Source organism: Heteronotia binoei, chromosome 11 (genome assembly GCF_032191835.1).
Source record: "Heteronotia binoei isolate CCM8104 ecotype False Entrance Well chromosome 11, APGP_CSIRO_Hbin_v1, whole genome shotgun sequence".
Classification (NCBI taxonomy): Eukaryota; Metazoa; Chordata; class Lepidosauria; order Squamata; family Gekkonidae; genus Heteronotia; species Heteronotia binoei.
The window spans coordinates 72,281,580-72,298,609 of NC_083233.1; the positions used below are offsets into that span (position 1 = coordinate 72,281,580).

The window sequence follows — 17,030 nt, forward strand, 5'->3', positions numbered from 1 at the left end:
CCTGGATCCCATTGGAGAAATACAAAGAAAGCATCTTTAAGACCAAGGAGCGCTAACATTTTAAGCATGTTTTAAGTTTTTTTAAAAAATATATTTGTATTTGTCTGTGTTCTTTATAAGATTTGCATCTCTGCTACCTAATCTTAAATAGGCACACACATGGCCCAGCCCGGCATAGCTCGGCCCAACCCAACACAGCCCGGCCCAACCAGGTCTCATTTATGTCAGATCCGGCCCTCGTAACAAATGAGTTTGACACCCCTGCCCTAGAAGAAGAATGGAGAATATTCCAGGAATTCCCAGTAAAAGCAGTAGCATCTGATGAGTGGTCCCCAGTAATCCAGGAGTATGGGCTGAAGCCAACCCACCAGGACTGGCTGGGAACCACGCCCCGATCATAGTAGAAGTCATACCGGGAGCATAGCCTGTCCGCCTGAGACAGTATCCCATCCCACGGACGGCGATAGAGGGAATTCAAAAGGTTCCTTTGTGGCTTCGTACAGGGGTTTTGCTTCAGTTCGGAATCCAGACCCTACAGCAAATGGAAGGGAATGCCAGCCTCCGGGTAGGGCCCGGAGATCCCTGGAATTGCAGCCCATCTCCAGGCTACAAAAAGAAAACAGATGCTTTGGAGGGTAGGCTGCATGATATTGTACCCTTCAAAGGTCTCTGTCCTCCCCAGGCTCCATCCCCAAATCTCCAGCAGTTTCCCAACATGGATTTGGCAACTTAACCACTTCATCCCCTGTCAGTGGATAGGGGGCACCTGGCATTCCTAACGACACAGGAGTGAACATTTCGTTTGGGAAGCAGGGACGGCCCTGCCATTAGGCAAACGAGGTGATAGCCTAGGATGCTGGCTTTCTGGGGGGCACCAAATGTCACCAACTCGGTGGCATTATTGGGAGGGGGAGCATCAGAAGTTAGCCTTGCCTAGGATGCTAGAAAGTCTACGACCGGCCCTGTTGGGAAGACAGGGAGAAGGTATAGAAACTGAATGAATTCTATCTACTGATGGGCAGCCGGGCCGTTGACACCCCTATAGATTTGGACCGGGCGTTGCAAGCCGTGGCGGCCTGGATTAAGCTGAGTGGGCTGAAGCTGAATCCAGCGAAGACAGAGGTCCTTTGAGTGGGTCGTGGCGGGCTGGGGGGGGGCGGTGGAGATCTCCCTACCGGCCTTTGACGGTGCGTCACTGATACCAGTGCGCACGGTCAGAAGCCTGGGGGTGCTACTGGAGTCCTCCCTGACAATGGAGGCACAGATAGCAGCCACTGCTAAGTCCACCTTCTTCCACCTTAGAAGGGCAAGGCAGTTGGCTCCCTACCTAGAACGTAGCGACCTAGCAACATTGATCCATGCAACGGTCACTTCGAGATTAGACTACTGTAATGCCCTCTACATGGGGCTGCCCTTGTGCCGAACTCGGAAACTGCAGCTAGTGCAGAATGCGGCGGCCAGGCTGCTAGTGGGACTGCCCCGGTGGGAACACGCACGGCTAGGCTGAGGGAACTGCACTGGCTGCCAATTGTATTCCGAGTCCGCTACAAGGTGCTGGTTATTACCTTTAAAGCCCTATATGGCCGAGGACCTGCCTACCTTAGGGACCGCCTCTCTCCATATGTTCCCCAGAGAGCACTGAGATCCAGCTCCCAAAGTCTTCTAAAAATCCCTGGACCAAAGGAGGCCACACTGAAAGTAACGAGGGAGCAGGCCTTCTCAGTAATGGCTCCCCACTGGTGGAATCAGCTACCGAGGAAGTGCGAGCCCTGCGGGACGTTAATCAATTCCGCAGGGCCTGCAAAACTACCCTCTTCCAACAAGCTTATAGGGAACTCTGAATGTGACAACTAGCCATCTGGATAGACATCCTACTGAATATAGCACCTTTAATTTATTATGGTTTTATAATTTTTATGTAACTTTTAAACTGTATTTTAACTGTATTTTTTATGAATTGTATAATTGATCATGGTATACCATGTCCTGTTAGCCGCCCTGAGCCTGCTCCAACGGGGAGGGCGGGATACAAATAAAAATTATTATTATTATTTGTTTTTCACCTTGGAAAATGTGGCATGTACCCAACAAAACTATTGCTTCGAGGAAGGGGGTTTGAAGAACTGTTAAACTGAGCTGCTGAAAGATGAAGCCCAAAAACTACTCAGTAAACTGAAAGTTAGTAAGTCTCCAAGTCTGGATGTAGATTTCACACCTGGTTTTTAGACATTTTATGACATAGAGTGCTGGACTGGCTAGGCCATTGGCCTGATCCAACATGGCTTCTCTTACGTTCAGTTCCAGGCTGGGAAATTTCTGGAGATTTGGGGGCAGAGCCCGGAGAGGGTAGATTTTGGGAAGGGAACTCAGAGAGGATGTAATGCCATAGAGCTCACCCTCCATAGCTTCCATTTTCATTTTCTCCATATGTAGTCTGATAATCGGTTGTAATTCTAAAAGATCTTCTGGCCTCACCTAGAGGTTGGCAACCCTTTCTGGATGGCATACACCCAAAGGTTCTTAATGCACTGAAATGTGAAATTGATGTTCTATTAACTGGCTTATGTAACTTTTTTTTTTCTTACAGTCATACTTTGTTCTTGAAAGTGTTGACCAGTAGAAAACATTACACCAGCTTATAAAGAGGGGTCTAGAGGATATCCAGAAAACTGCAGGCCAGTTATCTTAACATCTTTTCCCGCCAAATTAATACAAACTCTTATTAATGGCAGAGTCACTAAGCATATTGAAGAACAAAGCCTGCTGAGGGAAAATCAGCATGGCTTCTGCAAAGGGAGGCCTTGCCTCCCCATCCTTCTGGAGTTCTTTGAGAAAGTTAACAAGCACATGGATAAGGCAGATCCAGTAGATATTATAAGTGCCCAAAAAGCTTTTGATGAGGTAATGACCAAAGCCTCCTGAATAAGTCTAGAAGTCATGAGGTGAGAAGATGGGATCTCTTGAGGAATAACAATTGGTTAAATTACAGGGAGCAGAAATTAGGGATACATGGACAGCTTTCCTAGCTAATGGAAGAAAGCAATGATATCCCACAAAGATTGGTGTTGGGACCAGTGCCATATAATTTGTTCGTAAATGAATTGGAATTGGGAGTAAGTTGTGTTGCTACTCTTCAGGATGGTGAAAACCAAGGCCAATTATGAGCAGTTTTTAGGAAGATTTCTCTACGTTGGGAGCGTGTGAAGTTCATTGTAGGTAAGTGTAAAGAGGTGTATATTGGAACAAAACCCCTAACTTTATGCTGTGGGATCTGAATTGACAGAACTGAGAAGGCAAGTACCTTGGAATTCTAGAAGATGAAGGTAGATTTATACCCTGCCCTTCTCTCTGAATCAGAGTCTCAGAGTAGCTTACAATCTCCTTTATATTCTTCCCCCACAACAGACACCTTGTGAGGTGGATGGGGCTGAGAGTTCTATCCCAGAAGCTGCCCTTTCTAGGACAGCTCTGCAAGAGCTATGACTGACCCAAGGCCATTCCCGCAGGTGCAAGTGGAAGAGTGGGGAATCAAACCCGGTTCTCCCAGATAAGAGTCCGCACACTTCACCACTACATCAAACTGACTCTAGGAGAGCTGAATGAAAATGTCCGCTCAGTGTACGGAAGCCATTGTGGGGTGGGGGGAGGGCAAATTTCATGCTGGGGATTATTAGGAAAGGGACTGAAAATACAATGGGAGTCATCATTGGAATGTTTTTGTATATTTGGGGTCTGTAAAGCTGGTCTTGAGGACAAAAGGAGATCGAGGAAGAATCATACTGCTACACCACCAACCACAAATCAGACTTTTCCCTGCAGCCACTGTGGCTGGACCTGCCTGTCCCGCATTGGTCTTGTCAGCCACCAGCGAGCCTGCAGCAGACGTGGACTACTGCACCTTCCTTAAATCTTCGTTCACGAAGTCAAGCTGAGAGAGAGAGTGTATTCCTAATTGCTGTCTTTTTTTAAAAAAGATCACCATATCTCAAAAGAGCCATTGCAGAACTGGGAAAAGCGCAGAAGAGGGCAATCAGAACGATTAGGTGGTTGGTGCACCTGTCCTATTAGCAGAGGCTAAAGAATCTAGAATTGTTCTGTATAGAAAAAAAGAATCTCAAAGAGGGGATAGGACGTGCGTGTAACGTGTCATCAAGTTGCAACATGGTGACCCCACAGGGCAGAGGAGTCAGACTCATTCGTTAAGAGGGCCGGATCGGACATAACTGTCACTTTGTCGAGCTGAGCCGTGCATGCCATAAAATGTAACACGAGGTACTGGAGATATAACCTTTACGAAGACGACTTCAGATGCTGAATAGCAATAGCAGTATTAAATATAAACACAAGGATACACAGTAAGAATGTGGTACAGATCAAGCCAACTATGTAACACAATAACAATGCGTTTGTACTAGAGGTATCAAAACAATTTATCAACAACTATTAAAGGTACGGTGGACGGTGGCTCAGTGGTAGAGCATCTGCTTGGGAAGCAGAAGGTCCCAGGTTCAATCCTTGGCATCTCCAAAAAAGGGTCCAGGCAAATAGGTGTGAAAAACCTCAGCTTGAGACCCTGGAGAGCCGCTGCCAGTCTGAGAAGACAATACTGACTTTGATGGACCAAGGGTCTGATTCAGTATAAGGCAGCTTCATATGTCCATGTCCATACAGTACACACAAGCTTCACATAAATTCACTAGTATCAAAAATTAAATCACTACTCAAGACCTCGGACATAAGTCTCTGAGTCTCCAAGAGAAATCTTGAAAGGTAGTCCTCACAAAGCTTCAGACATCACAAAGCGTCAGTCACCGGAGAAAAGCCACAGTGGGAATGGAGACCGGTTCGGCGATGTGCCTTTATCAATCATGCGGAGAGTCAGTTTGGTGTAGTGGTTAAGTGTGCAGACTCTTATCCGGGAAAACCGGGTTTGATTCCCCACTCCTCCACTTGCACCTGCTAGCATGGCCTTAGGTCAGCCATAGCTCTGGCAGAGGTTGTCTTTGAAAGGGCAGCTGCTGTGAGAGCCCTCTCAGCCCCACCCACCTCGCAGGGTGTCTGTTGTGGGGGAGGAAGGTAAAGGAGATTGTGAGCCTCTCTGAGACTCTTCGGAGTGGAGGGCGGGATATAAATCCAATATCATCTTCTTCTTGGCAATTTAATGCTTAATGGCTCCTCCACAACCATCAAATTTCTCATTAATGGGAACTCCAGTCCAATTATTTCAACCGGAAAGTTCTCATAAAATTTCTCCGCTGGTAGCGTCCCAGCAGGCGTGGAGATACCAAGTACTGGTAATGAGAGAGGAAAGCTAGTCTCAGTTCCATCCAGGAGGATTCAGCCCAGGAGAGTGCAAAGAATAAATGGACATAAGCCTGACAATTTGAAACCAGAACATTCAGGTGCTGACCCAAGAGTAGCAGTGCTCTTACAAAGGAATTTCTAAGGGCAAATAGAAAGAGAGACTGCTGGACTGCAATTGATAGTGAAGCTCAAGACAATGCATCCTCCAGGACTAAATTGAGACCTAGACTGATTTCCCACTAGACTTATGTTGCTCTCAGGCTCCTCTTCTCTGCGGGGCCTCCATCGGATTTCACACTATCTGCCCCAGGGCTGCAACTAGCTTCGCCTTTTTCATGCGGCAACAGGAACTGGTTTTTAGAGGGGTCTTGTTTGCTGCGTGAAAGAGGCAGAGCGAGTTGCAGCCTTGGGGCAGCTTGTGTGAAATCCAATGGAAGCCCTGCAGAGGAGAGGAGAATGAGAGCGGCATAAGGTTAGTAGGGAATCGGTCCTAGTTTTGCTCTCTCATTACCAATGCGTGCTATTGTCATTTGGCATTGGAAATCACTCTGCTCTCCAAGATATAAGTGCTCTAATTCCTAGTAAGGTGCACTCTGATTCCTAATAAGTAAGTAAAGTAAAGTAAATTTATTTTGTATCCCGCCCTCCCCCGCCAAAGGCAGGCTCAGGCGGCTCACAGACATGGACAACCATGATTTGAATAAAATACAATCAAGACAAAACAGATTAAGATACAATTAGGTTACATAGATTAGTTAAAATAGTTAAAAACAGCTATTATAAATTAAATTAAGTTAAGGTGCTACAGTTCACAGTCGTATATAAGATGGTTAGGTGGCTACAGGTCAGTTTAGCCGGGTTCTATCTTAAAAGCAAGCTGAAAGAGGGTGGTTTTGCAAGCCCTGCGGAACTGATTCAGGTCCCGCAGGGCTCGCACCACCTCTGGAAGTTGATTCCACCATCGGGGGGCCATTACTGAGAAGGCTTGCTCCCTGGTTGTTTTCAATCTAGCCTCTCTTGGCCCAGGGATTTTTAAAAGATTTTGAGAACTAGATCTCAGTGCTCTCTGGGGAACATATGGGGAGAGGCGGTCCCTAAGGTAGGCAGGTCCTCAGCCATATAGGGCTTTAAAGGTAATAACCAGCACCTTATAGCGAACACGGTAAACAACCGGCAGCCAGTGCAGGTCCCGCAGCCCAGGCTGCACGTGTTCCCACCGGGGTAGTCCCACCAACAGCCTGGCCACCGCGTTCTGCACTACCTGGAGTTTCCGTGTTCGGTATAAGGGCAGCCCCATGTAGAGGGCATTACAGTAGTCTAGTCTCGAGGTGACCGTTGCGTGGATCACAGTTGCTAGGTCGCTGCGCTCCAAGAAGGGAGCCAACTGCCTCGCCCTCCTAAGATGGAAAAAGGCAGATCTAGCAGTGGCAGCTATCTGGGCCTCCATTGATAAGGAGGATTCCAGTAGCACTCCCAGGCTCTTGACCCTGCGCACTGGTATCAGTGGCGCACCGTCAAAAGCCGGTAGGGTGATCTCCCCTCCTGGCCCGCCGCGGCCCACGCAAAGGACCTCAGTCTTCGCCGGATTCAACTTCAGCCCACTCAGCCTGAGCCAGCCAGCCACGGCTTGTAACGCCTGGTCCAGATTTATGGGGTCTTAATAAGAGTCTTTTTGAAAGTAAAATCCAGATAGGAACAGAGAAATCCTGTCTTAAAAAAAAAACCACTTTTTTTCAGAATAAGCCAAAAAAAAATTTCTTCAATGTAAATTGTGCTTCGCAGAAGAATCCATCCACCCTCCCTCTTTCCCTCTCTCCCACTCACCCACCCATTGTACCCCAATAGGAAGGGTGGAATTCTAGCAGGAGCTCCTTTGCATATGAGGCCACACACCCCTGATGTAGCCAATCCTCCAAGAGCTTACAAGCTTCCTTCCTTCCTTGTAAGCTCTTGGAGGATTGGCTACATCAGGGGTGTGTGGCCTAATATGCAAAGGAGATCCTGCTAGAATTCCACCCCTGCCCACTGGCATTATACCCCACTGAGCCCCCCCCCCTTCCCTAAACCTTGCCTTCCCCAGGCTTCAGCCCCAAGTCTTCAAGATGTTGGCAAATCTTGGTGACTTGTGTCCATACACTTATTATAGATGCCATGGCTCAGTGGGTAGAGCATCTGCTTGGCATACAGAAGAACCCAGGTTCAATCCCCGGCATCTCCAGTGAAAAGGACCAGGCTGTATGTGAAGGCTGGGGGTTGTTAGGCAGCTAAGTGATTGTGCAAGTTCTAAATTTTGCTGAACCCAAGTCAGTTTAACGTCTGTTATGTAGTTAAGAATGTAAGAGAAGCCATGTTGGATCAGGCCCATAGCCCATCCAGTCCAACACTCTGTGTCACACAGTGGCCAAAACCCAGGTGCCATCAGGACGTCCACCAGCAGGGTCAGAACTCCAGAAGCCTCCCACTGTTGCCGCCCCCAAGCACCAAGAAAACAGAGCATTGCTACCTCAGATATTTATTTATTTATTTCAATTTATATCCCGCCCTACCCCACCGAAGTGGGCTCAGGGCTCAGATATAGCATGCGATCACGCTACAGTAAATAATGCATTGTGCGACTGGGTTTTTGCTATTCTTACAGAGTAAAAATTCAGTTCCAAAACACTTTATTTAGTGTAGTGTGAATTTACCCATAGTGTTCCATCTATGGCTAATAGCCACTCAGTGACCTCTGTTCCCTATGTTTATCCAGTCCCCCCTTGAAGCTGTCTATGCATGTAACTGCCACCACTTCCTGCAGCAGAGAATTCCACGTGTTAATTATAAGTACTTCTTTTTATCTGTTCTAGTTGCACTTGTCGATAACAACAGCACTTTAGAAGAGCGTTTGAATGCACAGTGGCATTTTGTTCCGATACCACAATCGCAGACTGGCCACATGTCAATGAGAATTTCAGTCTGTGCCCTCCTTGAAAGAAAGCTGTAAAGGAAACGTATGGTGCAAGGGTAGAGATGTCCCCCCTGCCCCCCCCCCCCGAAGGGAATGTGTGTGCCCGTTCCAACATTTTTATCCTCTCAAGTTCTTCACACTACTGCTCCGCAAGCATTGTTTACTCACAGCTTTGGTAGGTAAGATTCAGCGGAGTGGTGTTTTTCGAGGCAGGGGTAGCTATGGAAACGAGACAAGAATGAAGAACCGAGGTCTTGTGTGCAAGGCATCCTTGGGTGGGTTTGCAGGGAACATGCTAGGCTCTCTCCCCCACCTCATTATATACACACCATAAACTCATATGTTTAAGTATCTTAGTGACAGCAGCCGTGATGGAAGCTACAAGCTTCCTTCCTTCCTTCCTTCCTTCCTTCCTTCCTTCCTTCCCTCCCTCCCTCACTCCCTCGCTCCTTCCTTCCTTCCCTCCCTCCTTCTTTCTTTCTTTCCTTCCTTCCTTCTTTCCTTCCTTCCCTCCTTCCTTCCTTCTTTCATTCTTTCCTTCCTTCCCTTCTTTTCCTTCCTTCCTTCCTTCCTTCTTTCCTTCCTTCCCTCCCTCTCTTGCTCCTTCCTTCCTACCTTCCTTCCCTCCCTCCTTCCTTCTTTCTTTCTTTCTTTCTTTCTTTCTTTCCTTCCTTCCTTCCCTCCTTCCTTCCTTCCTTCTTTCTTTCTTTCTTTCTTTCTTTCTTTCTTTCTTTCTTTCTTCCTTCCTTCCTTCCTTCCTTCCTTCCTTCCTTCCTTCCTTCCTTCCTTCCTTCCTTCCTTCCTGTCTTGCAGCTCTCAAACATCTGATGTTCATGTCTTGCAGTTCTCAAACATGACTTTTATTCTATGTGGCTCTTATGTTAAGTGAGTTTGGCCACCCCTGATACATAGGGTTGCCAGCTCTGGGTTGGGAAATAGCTGGAGATTTGCGGGAAGGAGCCTGGGGAGGGCAGAATTTCGGGAAGGGAAGGGCTTTAACAGGCTAACATTGCATAGCATCCATCCCTTCAAAGCAGCCATTTTCTCCAGGGGAATCGATCTTGGTCATCTGGAGCTCAACTGTAATAGCGGGAGATCTCCAGGTGCCACCTGGAGGTTGGCAGTGCTGTACCATGTATACAGATTTCCATCCCCCTGTCCTCTAAAGACAGACCACAACAGATGAAGTAATTCCTTTAAAAATGTGCTGCCTGACGCCTATTGATTGCGGCTCCTGATGCTCTTGATGAAGTGGTCTTGTTTGTTTTGCTTTTTATTTCCCTGGAAGTGCCTTGGAAATTGCCACGCTATTCAGCATCTGACGCTTGCTGGCAAAAATAGCTGCCGCTGAGAGCCTGCTTCTCCATCATTCAGGACTTAAGAATTTAAAATATATATATATTAAAGGGAAACTGCTAAACTACACTTTGAGATCCAGCAGAAGCACTGGTTTGACTGGCGGGCTAATCTTTTGACATGTAAAGGGGGGGGCAATCCTCATTAGTGAGGGCACAATTTGAATGGAAGTTTCGAGAATTAGTGGCGCTTCTATGTGCTTTGATATCTATATCCAATAGGGTTGCCAAGTCCAATTCAAGAAATATCTGGGGACTTTGGGGGTGGAGCCAGGAGACTTTTGGGGTGGAGCCAGGAGACATTGGGGCAGAGCCTGGAGCAAAGTTGTGACAAGCAGAATTGAACTCCAAAGGGAGTTCTGGCCATCACTTTTAAGGGGACTGCACATCTTTTAAATGCCTTCCCTCCATTGGAAATAATGAAGAATAGCGGCACCCTCTTTTAGGGCTGATAGAATTGGAACCCCTGGTCAAATCCTTTTGAAAAGTGGAGGGTATTTTGGGGAGAGGCACTGGATGCTACACTGAAATGTGGTGCCTCTACCTCAAAAAACAGCCCCCCCCCCAAGAGCCCCCGATACTCGTGGATCAATTCTCCATTATACCCTATGGAAATCAATCTCCATAGGGAACAATGGAGTGCCCAGCAGACATTTCCCTCCCCCTACCCGCATTCTGATGACTCTGAAGTAGGGGGAGGGCCTCCAAACCGGGGGATCCCCTGCCCCCAACTGGGGATTGGCAACCCTAATATCCAACGTTCCCCCTGCATGGGGTGGGTGGCGCAGCCAGGGCTTTCCTTGTAGCAGGAACTCCTTTGCATATTAGGCAGGCCTTGAATTCAGCAGGAGCTCACAGGAGCCCAGCTCCTGAACCTTTCTGACGGTTCCCCCTCCTCCTCTCCACCTACCTACCTTGCCCCTTGAATAGTAGATGCAGCTGCATAACTATCCCTGGATTAGGAGAGGGGGCAGCCAGCCAGCCACCAGGAACTTTGCCACACCCTAGCAGCCCTCATTAACCCCTGGAGAAGCCCACACCACCCTTTCTCCATATCTTTGTGATTTGGGGTGGCAGGTGGCTTGCTGGCCTTTTGACTGTGGGGCGCGGGGGGGTGGCCAAGAAGCCATTCCAAGCAGGCCTCGCTCACCTGGGGCTCTCCTTTCTTGCATCGGGTTGCTTTTGGCTGGGGGGGGGTGGCATGTGATAAGGAGTTCGACCACGTGTTTTTCTACAAAACGACCCCTGATATTAGGCCACACGCCCCTGATGTAGCCAATCCTTCAAGAGCTTACAGGGCTCTTAGTACAGGGCCTACTGCAAGCTCCAGGAGGATTGGCTACATCAGGGGTGTGTGACCTAATATGCAAAAGGAGTTCTTACTACCAAAAAGAAGCCCTAGAGACCACCAAGTTTAGGGTGGCAATGCAGAGGCAGGCAATGGCAAACCACCTCTGAACATCTCTTGCTCTGAAAACCCTATGATTGTGGGGTTATCATACGTCTGCTTCGACTTGATGGCAATTTTCACCATTGCTATAATGCAGTGCACTGCTTCCCATTTGCAGGGTCATGACCCGGCACTGGGCCACAGACGCCTCAGTACCAGGTCACAAGAAAAGCCAAAGCTAGCCCCGCCCCCAGCAAAGTATGAGCTCTGCTCTGTTTCCTTCCTTCCCCATCTCTGTGTTGTGCTGAGAAAAGCTAGCCTTGAAGACTGATACAGGCTGCAAAGCCTGAGCTTCGTTTTTTCCTTCCTTCCCTCCGTCTCTGTGACATAATTCCTGTCTTCCAGCTCCACCTTCAAAGTCTCCTGGCTCCACTCTCGAATTTTAGTGAGCCATGAAGGAGGTGTAAAAATAACCGGGCCACAGGAAAAAAAAGTTTGGGAAACCCTGCTATAATGGAAGCATGGAGGAAAGCAATAGTAATAATACTTGTTTTGACTTCTAACAATGGCTGGCGACAGTGCCTATTAAATTGCAAGCTGTTTCACGCTGTCCTCTCTCTGAGGCATCTATAGTGAGATTGCAGTAATTTAGTGGATAAAATTCAAATGAGCAACACGTTTTTTACAAAAAAAAATCTGTTGGCAGCTATCATTTCCACCAACTGCATCCATCTGTCCAATGCATTTTTCCCCCCTACCTTGCCTGCAAGGAGCTCCAAGTGGCATTCGTGGATCTCCCCTTCTTTGCTTCATCATCATAACAACCCTGGCCTGGTACATTAGGCTGAAAGGGGGTGACTGCCCCTAAGTCACTCAATAAGCTTCATTTGGACCTGGTTCTCCTGGTCCTTGCCCAACACACAAAAGCATCAGTTCAGATACATGCAGACTCATTATGATAGACTTTTATGGAGTCTCTGATCAGGGGGCAGGTCTTTGGGGGCTTGGGTTGAAAATCTCTGGCTGTGTGTGTGTGTGGGGGGGGTGCATTCCCCACCTACAGGTCCCATTGCCTGTGATTTTAATGCAGTCTCATATACTTACAGGAAGTTCTTACCAGAAGTGGTACAGGGTAGCTCTAGGAATTATCAGAAACTATATGGTAAACCATAGAATTATGGTGATTCCTAGAGCCAACCTTTGTCACTTCTGGCAAGAACTTCCTTTAAGTACTGGAGAACTTAAGCAGCCCTGGAGGAGGAAGCATGTGAAAGCCAGTTGCTCACGGGCCAGGTATGAGCCCTTCAGGGAACATTTCTGGTCCATGGGTCATATGTTGGACTCAAGAGCAGGGGTGTCAATCATGTGGCCCAGGGGCCGAATCAGGCCCCCAGAGGGCTCCTATCAGGCCCCCGAGCAACTGGCCATCATCTGCTTCCTTCTCCCTCTCTCTTCTTTCCTTCTGCATGACAGCTTGCTTTACCAGGTTTGCTCAATCGATTACACAGGAGCTACAGAGCAAAGTCTCTGTTCCTCCATTGGCTGAGGCTCCTCCATTGGGGGGGAGGGATAGCTTGTGTCCCGTACCGGCTGAGATGGGACTCCTCCAGGAGCCCACCACCCTGCACTCCTCGGGGCCCCGACAAACCTCGAAGCCTCCAGGTGAGGTCCCATCGGTCGAGTCACCCGCTAGTCCGAAGAGTCGATGTGCCCGCCCCCGGGCCCAGGGAAGCTGGTGGAGCCACAGTTGCAGCAGCGAGGAGGGGGAGGCCCAAACAACGCCCCACAGAGAGAGCAGGGAAGGCTGAAACCTCGAGCCGCCGCGGCTAGTGCAGCTACGCCCAAACATACCTCCGATGCCCCAGCCACCTCAGCAGACCCAAGAAGGACACACCCCTGGAAACCCCACCTCAGCGTTCTCACTTATGAGTGAGGGTGGAGCCAGCCAGGGGTGGGACCTGGGAGGCAGGGAGAGGGCTGGGGGAAGGATAAAAGGCCAGAGGCTGAGGGGTCGAGGAGGAAGCAGGCTGATGCAGCGCAAGGGCAGCCAACAGAGAGAGAGGGAGTGGAGCCCAAGCACAGCCGGGGAGCGACAAGAGCAAAAGGGTTGAAGTAACCCAGCTCTGCCCTCCCAATTCTGAGACCTCTGGGACACCTGGACGGGCTCAGATGGGCACACGCAGAGCAGCGGCCACGGCAGGGTGTGGCGGAGGCCACCGGGGCGTGACAACTTGCTTTGCCAGGCTTTCTCAATTGCGCAGCAGAGTTACTGAGCCAAGCCTCCCTCCCTTCTATTGGCTTAGGCTCCTTCTTCCCAGGCCCCTGGGGAAGGAAGGAAAGAGCCAGAGCTTCCTTTGCCCAGTTCTCTGGATCCCATGGGAGAGGTACAAAGAAAGCACCTTTAAGACCAACGAGTGCTAATGTTTTAATCATTTTTTTTGTTTTAAGTTTTTAAAGAATTTTTGATTGTGTTTGTCGGTGTCCTTTATAAAGTTTATATCTCTGCCAGCTGATGTTACATTTTATGACATGCATGGCCTGGCCTGACAAAGTCTCATTTATGTAAGATCGGGCCCTCATAACAAATGAGTTTGACACCCCCACTCTAGAGCTTTTGTGGCTGGTGTTAACTGAATCAGTAAGACAAACTGCGATGTGCTGGTGGAGGTCAGGCTCAGAAGACATTTGCATGGGATCCCATCTTCACCCTCCTCTTGCAATGCACCACAGGAGATGGTGGCGGCTACAGGCATAGCCAGCTTCAAGAGGGGATTGGATAAAAATATGGAGCAGAGCTCCATCAGTGGCTATTAGCCATAGCATATGATTGGAACTGTCTGGGACAGTGATGCTCTGTATTCTTGGTGCTTGGGGGGGGTGCAAAGTGGGAGGGCTTCTAGCCCCACTTGTGAACCTCCTGATGACACTTGGGATTTTTTTGGCCACTGTGTGACACAGTGTTGGACTGGATGGGCCACTGGCCTGATTCAATATGGCTTCTCTTATGTTCTTCTGTGACACAGAGTGTTGGACTGGATGGGCCATTGGCCTGATCCAACATGACTTCTCTTATGTTCGTATGTGACACAGAGCATTGGACTGGATGGGCCATTGGTCTGATCCAACATGGCTTCTCTTATGTTCTTCTGTGACACAGAGTGTTGGACTGGATGGGCCACTGGCCTGATCCAACATGGATTCTCTTATGTTCTTATGGGACATAGAGTGTTGGACTGGATGGCCTGATCCAACATGGCTTCTCTTATATTCTTATGTTCTTATGTAATGCCACTTTGGGATTAAATTTCATGTCCCCAAATCCTTTAACGCAGCTGCCATGTTCATGTCTCTCCAAGGCTATCTCTGAAAAAGATACTTGGTGTAGAACAAGAGCTGACCAGAATGTAGAACCAAGGGAAAGGTAGATGTGAGGTCAAAAATGTTCAAGATCATGCACTCCCATTGCTGCCTAACAATAGCATTGGGAAAAGTGCAGAAAAGGACAAATAGAATGAGAAAAGGGTTGAAACACTTTCCCTATGAAGAAAGGTTAAAACACTTGGGGCTCTTTAGCTTGGAGAAACATCGACTGAAAGGTGACATGATAGAGGTTTACAAGATTATGCATGGGATAGAGAAGGTAGAGAAAGACATACTTTTCTCCCTTTCTTACAATACGAGAACTCATGACCATTCAATGAAATTACTGAGCAGTCGGTTTAGAACTGATAAAAGGAAGTACTTCTTCACCCAAAGGGTGATTAACACATGGAATTTACTGCCACAGGAGGTGGTGGCGGCTACAAGCATAGCCAGCTTAAAGAGGGGATTGGATAAGCATATGGAGCAGAGGTCCATCAGTGGCTATTAGCCACTCTCTGTCTGGGGCAATGATGCTCCGTATTCTGGGTGCTTGGGGGGGGCAACAGGGTAAGGGCTTCTAGTGTCCTGGCCCCACTGACAGACCCCCTGATGGCACTTTTTGGCCACTGTGTGACACAGAATGTTGGACTGGATGGTCCATTGACCTGATCCAACATGGCTTCTTGTGTTCTTATGGGTATACCCTGAAGGACCTGCGCTTGAGATTCTCCTCTTTGAAGCGCTCTGTTAAGACAAGAGGAAAACTGTCTTGTGCAAAGTTGTTCTACACATTATGTAGCAATGCATATAAGTGCGTGTGGGTGGGCGGGGGGGAGTTTCCATCAGCATAAATCCCAGGTCCTTCTACCTACCCATTAAAAGCTACCCTTTATGGACAATAAAACATGCGTTTGGAAATAACATATTCTGAAGGGAGCAGGGTCAGAGACTAGCTGGGTGGTTCTGCTCTTTCTAGTATTTATGAGCCAATAAATCTGATTCCAAGAGTACCTAATATGCACACTGCGTTTTATGGAAATGCGTAATGTATTATTGTTAAAACGTTTTTCTGAAAACCTGGGCAAGTCTCAGCGATTGCAGGATGGTGGTCCAAACCCACAGCAGCCTGTAAGGAAGCACAATCTTGTGGCTAGCCTAATAAGGAGGGCATTTTACCCAGACTAGCTTACAGGCTGCCAGGTAGCTGGTATTGGGATCTTCCAAGCCAATAAACCGTGGCTTTGGCTGGAAATATGAACAGGACCTGCTAGTATTCCAACACGCAAGGTGGAATGTTGACAAAATTGGCCTCCTCTGGATTTCTTTGTGCATTTTGGGATTCTAATTTCTAACACACACGTGAAGCTGCCTGATACTGAATCAGACTCTGACTCAGACTCTGATTATCAGGCCTTCAGGCCATCAAGGTCAGTATTGTCTACTCAGACCAACAACAGCTCTCTAGGATCTCAGTCTGAGGTCTTTCACATTGCTTAGGGGTGGGATTCTAGCAGAAGCTCCTTTGCATATTAGGCCACACACCCCTGATGTAGCCAATCCTCCAAGAGCTTACAAAAAAGAGCCTTGTAAGCTCTTGGAGGATTGGCTACATCAAGGGGGTGTGTGGCCTAATATGCAAAGGAGCTCCTGCTAGAATTCCACCCCAACATTGCTTACTGCCTGATCATTTTTTAACTGGAAATGCTGGGGATTGAACCTGAACCCTTCTGCAGGCAAATCAGAGGCTCTTCCGTTGAGCCGTGGCACCTCCAACTATCCTAAGCTGACCTAAAAGTGGTAATCCTCAAGGAAATCTCCAGGGGAAATAACAATGGGAGATGGATGAACTTGAGTTCATTCACAGGTTCAGACAATGAACTCCCCAGGGCTGAACAGGGACATCAGGTCCTTATTTCACTATGGATGGTCGTTTTCTGCCCCCAAGCATTTCCCCTCTGCTGTAATCAAGCTGATTGCAATATGCACGGTACCTCTGGGTCTTTTACAAGCATCCTTTATGGCATCCCTCCCACCTTCTGTCTAGAATAAAACAACTCCAAGATCTCCATTTCTTCTCTTGTTTAATGAAGGGGCTTTGACCCTGGAAAGCTTCTACCCCGAAACACTTGTTGGTCTCTGAGGTGTTCCTGGACTCAAATCAAACTGTTTTACTGCAGACCAACACATATTCCCTCTAAAGTGTCCTTCTGAGCCCATTGGCTTCAGTAGATTTAAGAAAGTATCAATCTGCTTAGGCGGGGGGGGGGGGTTGTAGCAGGAACTCCTTTGCATATTAGGCCACACCACTCTGATGTAGCCACTCCTCCAAGAGCTTACAGGGCTCTTAGTACAGGGTTTACTGTAAGCTCTTGGAGGATTGGCTACATCAGGGGTGTGTGGCCTAATATGCAAAGGAGTTCCTGCGACAAGAAAAACCCTGTGCTTAGGATTGTGCTACCAATTTCCTGCTCATTTTTTGAAAGTGGAACCGATGCATTAGAAATCGTTCCTTGGGTGAAATGTGCCACATCTTCAGTCCTGGGGGAGGGGCTGTGGCTCAGTGGAAGAGCCTCTGTTTTGCATGCAGAAGGCCTCAGGTTCAATCCCTGACATCTCCAGGTATAAGGATCAAGTAGTGGGTGATGAGAAAGACCTCTGCCTGAGACCCTGG

The 17,030-nt window shown here is 48.2% G+C and overlaps 1 protein-coding gene and 1 non-coding gene across 2 annotated transcripts in view; both read left to right on the forward strand.

Annotated features, from left to right (window-relative positions):
* Positions 1-17,030, forward strand: part of LOC132579464 (transmembrane protein 132D-like) — a 781,341-nt gene that overhangs the window by 632,973 nt on the left and 131,338 nt on the right. The gene's annotated exons all lie outside the window — the stretch shown is intronic.
* TRNAA-UGC (transfer RNA alanine (anticodon UGC)) lies at positions 16,906-16,977 on the forward strand. Its single transcript has one exon. It is a non-coding gene; the product is annotated as a tRNA-Ala (tRNA).